Source organism: Anoplopoma fimbria, chromosome 15, assembly GCF_027596085.1.
Source record: "Anoplopoma fimbria isolate UVic2021 breed Golden Eagle Sablefish chromosome 15, Afim_UVic_2022, whole genome shotgun sequence".
NCBI classification, from domain to species: Eukaryota; Metazoa; Chordata; class Actinopteri; order Perciformes; family Anoplopomatidae; genus Anoplopoma; species Anoplopoma fimbria.
Genome location: NC_072463.1, coordinates 22421114 through 22431543, shown reverse-complemented (window position 1 = coordinate 22431543; position 10430 = coordinate 22421114).

Sequence of the window (10430 nt, the reverse complement as noted above, 5' to 3'; positions counted from 1 at the left end):
GACAGGGAGGTTTGGTGGAGAGCAGGGTTCTCAAAGATCCATGCTGACAGGATATACAGAAATGGAAATGAGTAAGAGAAGAGGAATAATATTCAGAAAGGGAGACATGGGAATTCATATCTGAGTTTGTGTGTTTTTAATAAACACACATAGACACACTCAAACACGGACACACTGATTAATACAGGCTTTTAATATGAAACGAAGAGGACACTTAATAAAGCGACCGACTGCAGGTTTTAATTGTGTTGCTTTGGTGACTGTGACCTAGGGCTTGGCGATATGGCCAAAATCTGTCAAGATATTCATTTCTAGGGGTGTCACGATTCTCCATATCCCTTATTCGTTTGACTTTTGATTTTAAGGTCATGATTTGATTTAATTTTTGATGTAAACATTTTTTTCAGCACTGTTGTTTTCATTTTTTACAATTCTTCTTTAAAAAGAGATGCTACAAGTTACCATTATGGATATTTTAATGGGGGGAATCTACCACACTATGTACATATGGTCAATTTTCATAATTTGTGTAATATGTTTTATAACAATAACTTACTTCTTCATGATATGATTCATTTTAAAGACTATAAATTATTGTATTCATTTATCATCCAGCTATACTTAAAACCTTATACTTATACCTTATACTTATAACCAGGACCAGCAAGCTCTGGAGACAGCCAATGAACTAACCAGACAGCCATTGTAACTGTGTGTTAGTGTCAGTACGTGTGTGTGTGTGTGTGTGTGTGTGTGTGTGTGTGTGTGTGTGTGTGTGTGTGTGTGTGTGTGTGTGTGTGTGTGTGTGTGTGTGTGTGTGTGTGTGTGTGTGTGTGTGTGTGCTCACATATATCTGTCTGTGTGCGATCATTGTAGTCACCACCTAGTTTCCATTCCTAGCCTGAAGCAAAATAAGAAATGGCAGTCTTTCATTCTGACAAGTTGTCATTCAGGTAGTTTTCTTTCTTTTTTTACCCGTTTCCTTCAAAGGCTGTCCGACTCTGCTTTCATAATACCTCGGAGGTTTCTGTCAGTCTTGTGGCTGACAGCAGATAGAGTTTGCATGTCAACAGGAAGTTACGTTGTTAGAATTGTGTTTTTGAATGAACATTATCCACCTCCAAAGGGTCTCCAAAGTACATGTGTTCACTCTTAGAAAGGACTCTGCTCATATTGTAAGTGGCTTTATAATGCAATATGAGATGAGGAAGAGATTTTAACTTGGGGCAATGTATGTCCATAAATTGGTTGTGAAGTTTCTTTTCTCCAAAAACTTCAGAAAAATAAGTTATGTCAGGCTTTCGAGCCATCTTCTTTTAAGCTATCATAATTTTAGCTTGCACATTTATTTAATGTCTAATTCCATTATTCAATCTCTCACTCCAGAGTGAGCTCAAAAATTCAGCAGGTCTCCTCAGGATTATTTTATACTCCAATCCTATTTCACAGAGACACTGCCTCACAAATGCCCTACATTTATTTACAGTATCCCAAATGAAGAATGTGTTTTGCCACATTTACCTGTGTTTTTGCCTCAGCACTATGAATTCATTATCTGTAAATGTGGGCACAGAAAGCTTTTTCTTCTGCAAAGAAATTCATAGAGCCTTAGAGCCAAATGACAGGCCCAGAGTACGACATTTTTATTTGGACCTTCAGCTCTCCTAATATTTGGTTATAGAGATCATTGGTACATGAGTGGCACTAATGATGTGCCATATTAGTTTTTATATTACAAATGACACCTTTTTTTCCTCTGCAAAATATGGCTTAAGTTGAATCATTATGTCATTTCTATTTAACATTATTTTGTATAGGCTAGTATAGGCGAGTTTTTATATAGAACTCATTTTGATGAGGTATTCACTGTATGATCCAGAAAGAGAGAGTGCACTGCAGGAGCCAACTTTATTATTTTTATATACTGCTGGTCTTGCAATACCTTCCTCTAACTATGAAGTGTTTTTTATTAGACTAGGTCTTGTGTCATCCAGCACTTTATGGTCCAATTTTGAAATCGAATTATTGAACTTATCATTTATTTTGCCAACATCCCTTTTGGGTTTTTTTAGCATTTCAAACCATTGTCTACCATGGCATGAAAGCAATCAGGTGAAAACACATTGCTTGTGCCCTGGGCACAAACCCCATCTCAAGTCAGAGATATGGTATAACACCTTCTGAATCCATGGAAAAAGCACCTTGCACTGAAGTGAGAAATTGGCTATGAGTCATTATGCACAAACACCAAAACGCCTTGGCATTTTCGGTCCCTGCCAAACAATCATCTTCCTCTCCTCTGTCTATTTGCAATTAATGATTGAATTTCAGACTCCCAAAAATCCCATTTCTGCTTTGTGTATGTATCCCCAATACACACAGCTGCTACCAGTACACACGGCAGCATGCACAGCAAAGCTTATCTCCAGCCTTTAGATGGGGGCCTATGGAAACAGTCTTGATTATTTCCCTCCTTCTCCAAAGCACCGCTGTGTGCTTTGGGATTAGAGGCTTTCTGTGGCGGCTGCACATGCACACTCACTGGCTGCAGGCGAGAGAGAGAGAGAGAGAGAGAGAGAGAAGGAGAGGGAGAGAGAGTTCTTCTGCTCAATAAACCCCCCTCTTCCTCCCTCTCTTCTCGCTCAGTGCTCAGCCCACCCACCCCCTTCCCCCTCCTCCCGAGCTCCCTCCCCATGCCCGACACACTAGCCAGTCCTAGGAGTATTACATCACCCTGATGTAATGTCTAACCAATCACAGCGCAGCAGCGGTAAACCTTCCAGGATTATGGAAGTCCGTAGCTCAGACTGGGTAATGAGAGAGAGAGAGAGAGAGAGAGAGAGACAGAGAGAGAGAGAGATTTTCAAGAATAGCCTCTGGATCAAATTTGCCCCTATTCCCTCTTATTTTTGAAGAACAGAAATAAAAATACACACTGTCAAGGTGCCTTTCTAGACTTGTCCTTGAGACTTGGAGGAACTCATATGTGCACCACCAATGATGTTGGATAGTACATGATTTCCCCGTTGTATCTCATGGGCATGTTTGTTAAAAACTCTATTTAATACACGATAAAGTATTCAGACCGACAAACTGTAATTGATTAACTGGATAAAGATTCAGTAATTCATTGGTGGTATTGATGATGATGATGATGATGATGATGATGATGATGATGATGATGATGGGGATGATGATTATGAACATGATGTTGATAGTGGTGGGCATTTGTGTGTAAGGAGCAGAATGGATTCTCAGGGTTGCTTGTGAGGTTTCACACATCATCATAGCGTTATAATTTACCCAAGCAATACTCATTTTTACTAAATAGAGCTTGAATGCATCATAATGCAACCTCTGTTAACGTTAGCTGTTAAGTTCCGTGCTGTGGGCAGACGAGCTGGTCACTGCGATTACTCTTGAGTAGCATGCATGGAAATTAATTACAATATGATAAGTGTCTGATTAGGTTAGTTGTTCTGAATGTTTTAACGTTGTTCCTTCACGGCTTATTTTGGACTTGCTGTTGTGGCAAATTGTGAGCTCTATGTCTTCTTCACACCCTGGTGACATGCTGTGTGATATATACGCAGAGATGTCTCATTTACATAAGCCCATTTAACATATTCCCTTTAAGTATTTTTGTTGTTCGATTTTTTTTTGTCTGTATCCAATTCACCAAAAACTTTTTGACATATTTTCTATTTATTCATTTCAAGAATACCTCGCAGCACTTGCAACACATGCCCCTTCAGTGATGAGAAGAGTTAAATTAGCCAATTACCTTGTCCTAATAATATGTGTGTGTCTACTTCTGGATGTCAGGGTTAGAGGGCGGTCTTTAGCGTGCTCTGAGCCATGTCTGCCTCTTAACTCACTTCTTTGTTGTCCTCTGTCTCTATGGAAGACGAAGAGTGTCTATCACGGTGATTGGCATAGTATCACTTTTTTTTTCCCTTAACACATGCACACACTATAGACACCTACACGCCCTCCCCCCCCTCCAACCATCACTTCCATTTCACCACTCAGACACACATACACACTCATCCCTACTTACGCCCTGCAGGCACAGACAACATCAGGCGGTGCAGCAGCAACGGCATCAGCTTGCAGCTTTGCCATTTGCTGTGGGTTGCGCATGGTGTGTGACTGCCACACCAGTACACTGAGTGTGCCATACCGCCGCTCTGGGCGCCGGAGGGGGTGAAAAGTCTCACGTCTGTGTGGTGAGTATATGTAGCTGCAATTGGAACACTACAGGGAAATCACTGCATTGTGTAGGACGGCATGGGAATGCTCAGTTCTGCCGGGAAAGTCTCGCTCTGGGAGTGATGAAGCACTGATGGGATGGCAGTAGGCAGCATGCGGCAGGAGAAACGCTCACTTCCAGAATCAATGTTCCATACCACCCATACTTATGTGCACTCAGGTTGTTTCACAGTGCAGAGGTAAAAAAAATTGCAGCTGTTTCAGTATTTTTTTTCACTATTTCTTGTATACTGTATGTAAGTGGAAGGTTCATACCAAAGTCGTCAAGGTAAAACAGTTTTGATCGGTATCAAGGGGCCTTACACTTTCCAATTTCTGAACCCATTCCTAAGTCAAAAGCATACATAGCAGTTTTCCCGGGGCTGACATCAGGTTTCAAATTTAGACGTGTGTGTGTGTGTGTGTGTGTGTGTGTGTGTGTGTGTGTGTGTGTGTGTGTGTGTGTGTGTGTGTGTGTGTGTGTGTGTGTGTGTTCCAGTGTGTGTGTGTGTGTGTGTAAGCTCAACTGAGGTAATTCTAAAACCCTCATACTTAAAGCCCTGTGTGCATTTGTGTGTGTGTGTGTGTGTGTGTGTGTGTGTGTGTGTGTGTGTGTGTGTGTGTGTGTGTGTGTGTGTGTGTGTGTGTGTGTGTGTGTGTGTGTGTGTGTGTGTGTGTGTGTGTGTGAGAGAGAGAGCTGGTAGCGTCAGAGGTGTCAGGTTTGCTTTTGCTTCAGGTCTCAGTGGGGGCAGACATTGAGAAAACTGCGGCTAGTTTATCTGACACACTCCTAATTCCTCCCCCATCTCCTGGGAGCATCCACACCCCGGCCTTTTTTTGTTTTGTTTTGTTTTGCTTTCTAGTTTGAATCTCTGCCAAATTGGACGAGGCCAGAGCAAACTGCCTGAACGCCTGCCTCTCCGCTACCGCTACCACAGCCGGAGTCAGTGCCTCGTGCTCGCTCATTCACTCTCTTGTTTCTCGCTTTCATTCTCATTCTCTCTTTCTTTTCACTTTCAGATCAAACAGCCTCCCTCACCCCCCCCACTCCCACACCCCTTGTCTCATTCCCTCCTCTCCTAAGCACACTACCACGTTCGCGGCGCAATATATGCGACTTTGGATTGCAAAACAGGTAGAAAAATGAGACATTCTGTAGCGCAGGCGTCTCATTAGAAATATATATTCAAGTCATTCCGAGCACAGCTTTCAAATTTCACATACAGAGAAGGGGAAGAGAGGGAGAGAGAAAGAGAGAGAGAGACAGACAGAAAGAGAGAGGAAAGATTAATGTAAATCTCAAAATAAGGAAGGCATTAATATTTCATTAGTGCCTCTTTTTTCTCTCTGAGTGACAGAAGAGAGGAGATAGTGGCTGATTTAATGATTTTAGAGTCTCTTCTTTTCATTCTCTCTCTCTCTCTCTCGCACTCTCCCTCCAATGTCGCTGCCTCCCCCAGTTTCCCAGTCAGCAGATGGGCTTAGCCTCATTTTTTTTTTCTTTTTTATGAATTCCTCACAGACCCAGCTGCACATAATTACAGTCAATTCTGCCTTATCTCTCAAATTAAAAAGATTAGATTATTTGTGAAAGAAATGTATGCAGCTCTTCTCGACTGATAGTGGGCCCTAGACTACAGAGCCAGGTTATATGCATTATACCCCCCCTCAAACCCTTCACACACACACACACACACACACACACACACACACACACACACACACACACACACACACACACACACACACACACACACAACCACACAACCACATACTTTAATCCAAAGTGTGAAGATACTATGTCAGTGTACATTATTATCTTCAATAAAACTCTCTGTTTTGAAAGAATATCAGATTCATGTTTTCATGAATCTATGGTTTGCATAAGTGCTGTTTGTATCGGAGAATATAGAGTCAGCTATGAATCAGCACTGAAGACACCCAACTTTGAACCTTTGTGGGACTGATGCCATATCAGTATAGTAGATTGCCTCTTGCTTTGCTCAGATAAGATACAGCAAGGTGTTGTGATACACTATTCAGCACAGCTGCTGGGCTTTTGGACTGCCTATGGCATATATTTCCAGCTTGTGTTAGCTTTACGTTTTTGTGCAGCAATAAACAAGCACAAGATGTTAACATACATTATCTTATATACCTCTTATTATCTTGGATTTATTCTATATCTTGGATATATTTTATGTCTTACAATTAGATTCAAAGATTTTGGTACAAACAAAAAAAATTAGATTAAAGTTTATGTGAAGGTATAAATGAGCTTTTAATAAAATTTTGAATCAAATAGGCTGGGATGCGGAACAACACATCCATTTGTCTGTGTATCGATCTTCTATAGTAACATTGTTTGATTAGTCTGCTCTGGCTTCCAGCAGAAACAGTCATTGCTGAGTAGGAATGCAATATAATCCAGATTTCCCTGGAGCCACCCGAGGGATTAGTTTACTCGCCATCACCCCCAGCAATACCAATTGATTGGCTGATTGAGAGCACATTCATTCCAGGTCATGTACTGTATTCAGCCCACAAGCAGGGGAAATGTTCCTCAAATCTGCATAGATTCCTATTTGACTCTACTGGTATTGATTGTTTCTTTTAAATACATATTTGATTCATGGTTGATGTTACTGAATTGCAAATCTCCTTCTAACATTATTTAGCTGCACGTCAGCTACTTGTTGTTGTGTTTCTCATACATTATCACTAATACCCGTAATACTCTTATGCAATATTGGGTGTTTATAAACCTATACCTGATATACCTGGAGGCATGACATCCTTTGTATCAAAAGATTTCCTTTGCCAAACATACATTTTAGCAGACGTAAATGCGCTGAAATTGAAGTCCGTGCTAATGTTTTTTCCCCCGCACAAATCATATGCAAACATTCAAAATCAGTTTATTTGCTTACAAAAATCCTTGGTGTGATATGACTTTTGAAGTGAAGTGCTATACATCCTGTTGGATAATGCTCCGTCAAGTCACAATGTAGCTTAATAGGAAATATCTGTTTTTAAATGTTTCCGCCAAGTCACACCTGCACGTCAATTCTTTCTATAATCGCTATTTTGCACATCTGTTCAGAAATAATTTATGGAGAATTACAGCATAGGTTTCTACGTGAACAGTGCACACAAAGCAATGCAGGAGGCTTTGGCAAAACCACAACAACAAAATGTAGGGTAGTAGGGCAAAAAAAGTCTGTGCTGGTTCTACTTTTGCTGCAGCTCAATGCAATGTCCTCTGGTAGTGCACAGCATTGGCCAACCTACTATTCAAGTGTTTCACGTGGAATATCTTGTGATTTTTAAAAGAAATGTCAGAATAGTTTACTTTGCAAGCATCAAGGCAGTGGAGAAAATTATTGCTAAATTCTAATAAGGTATATTCCACTCCATTTACATGGCATTTGTTCATTTTTATCCAAAGGAACTTATCAATGCTGCTCAGTAATCATGATTGAAACACCGCCGTCACATCAAGTGGATAGAGACACTTGGCAGCAATCAGATCTTCCCAGTGATTAGCTGACCATCAGTACAAGTGGTGCTACAGCGAGTAGACTTTTATAATGAACTAACACGCCTCAGCTCATTCTTTCATTCTCTTAATTAAATAGTACAAGAGATGAAGTCATATTTCACTAGATTTTATGAAGAATGGGATATGATAATTAAAAAAAAAAGCACGGCGATAATACTTCATTTTAACCCAGTGTCGGAGGTTGAGATTTCTTTTAGATGGCTATGGCTGCTGCGTATTGACATATAGAACTTGAGATCAGAAACAAGATAATATTTTTCCTTTTTCCTGTCTGACTGACAGAGCTTATGGTTCAGGATGCTTCCGGCAATGCTTCTGTCACCTTTAATCACAGTGTGTGATTGGACAAAGACACTCATTAAGTATAGCGGAGTAAAAACACATGTTTGTCCTTCAAATACACATCCTCTAATCGATCAGCATCATTACGCACCGATTAAATCGCTGTCTGAGTGCTCTTGGAGATGTTTGATTGAACTCCTTGATGGTTGAGTGTTAGTGGATTGTTGATTAAGCCTGTGTTTTTCAGGTGTTTTTTTTGTATTTAAGATTTTTGTTTTCGCCCAGGTTTTATTACAGTTCTTTTGCCATGCTGGAGACATTGTTTTGTTATTGATCATTAGTTGGTTTCAGGAGGGAGAAAATCATCGATAGAGGTGACTTTGGCACTTAAACTGTCACTGGGGAAGTATAAAAGATAAGCTCTTTAATTGTTGAGGCATCACTGAGGTCTATGTGGTAGGGAGCACTTGGTTGCGTAGGAGATACAGCTTGTCCATGAGTGGCATATTTCAAAATTCCATTCCATTCCATTCTAACACAGCCTTTATGCAATGACTATAAAGTGGTATTTTACCCTGCACATAATAATAGCAACAAATAATAATAATTAATGTGTAATTAAAATAAAGTTGCTGTAATGTTGCACATCAAACCTGAGCTGTTGTGTATGATGCAATGAGTTCAAGGACTTCAGATGGAAAGGTTTTTACCCATAGTGGTTTCATCAAAGCTGGAGAGGACACAGATGGAATAGTGTACATGCATCAAGGTTAGTTGAGGCTTCTCTGTGCAAGCATTCGTTTCTTACTGGTTGATGTCTGTGAAGAGTCATGCTGGGCTGTGTTTAGTCTAAGCAGACATTCATGTGGAGTCGGGACGGATTTCCCTATGCAGGGAACAGTGAGTACACTTTACTTAACTGTGTGTGTGTGTGTGTGCGTGTGTATGTGTGTGTATGAGCTAGATATGTTTTAACTCAAATGCCAAGTAAAGTGAAGTCCAAAACTCTTAACAAGGCCTCTGTGCTCCATGTCTAGAGAACATCATTTCTATCGACCCAAATTCCCTCCTTCTAACCTTCATACAGACACACACACACACACACACACACACACACACACACACACACACACACACACACACACACACACACACACACACACACACACACACACACACAAACGCATGCTTCACATGCTCTGTACTGTCTGTCTTGCCATCAGCTAAACAGATGTGCTCGGTCACAAGATTTCACAGTTAGCTCCCTCAAAGGGAAATGTATCATTGATTATAAAAAAATCTGAGAAATAAACACATCCCAGTAGGGAGGAAATAGGCCAACTAGAGCACTTATCAGAATCATTTTCTTTAGTCAAGCAGGATGTTTGAGTTATCGAGGAGCCAATAGGTTGTTGTGATGATCACACTGTCGGCCGAAAGCTATGAAAACATAGGGAAAGATGCTTACCATGTGCACAGATCATATATGTCATGCTTTTCTTTGTCTGTAATAGAAGGAGAGAATGGACATTGCAAAGAAAACAATGACATTAGTTCTTCAAATCTTCAACTTTATCAATAGAAGATAGATATCCTGTTAGTATTGTTTTCACAGATTTAAAACATTATGCAGTGCTGCTAAAACATAGTAATTAAACATCACTCTGAGAGTATCTAAGCTTATCTGCAACATATTGTTTATGTTTTTAACATGAAATTCCAGAAAACCCTCTTCTTCAACATTGTATATTCTTGAAAGCAGTAAGGAGGCTTTTTACAACAATATAAGTCACATTTGTCTTCCTCTACACAGTGCTGGTATAATGTTTGGACAGCAGTGCTCATCACAATCCCATGAATTATGGGAAGTGAAGTAAACAGAAAAGTCTTTTAATCGAATGTTTATTTCCGTTAATGAAATGTCTCCCCCATTATCTGGCTCCCTTATGATCCATATGTTAATGTCTAAAATGGAACTATGTACTGTATCTGTTCAATTTGCCCTCTCTCTCCCTTTCTCCCCATCTCTCTTATCTAAAATTGTGCTGTAAATTTGGCACTGCGAATGATTATGCTTATCGCCTTGCCCGTAGACCTCATTTTAAAATTTTGTGGCATGATTAGCCTATTTATCTATATAATTGGATTGGAGTGTGTGCTTAAGTGTGTGTGTGTGTGTGTGTGTGTGTGTGTGTGTGTGTGTGTGTGTGTGTGTGTGTGTGTGTGTGTGTGTGTGTGTGTGTGTGTGTGTGTGTGTGTGTGTGTGTGTGTGTGTGTGAAGCTGCTGATTTAAAGGACCAAGATAAATAAATACCAGGAAATATGGCCAACACAA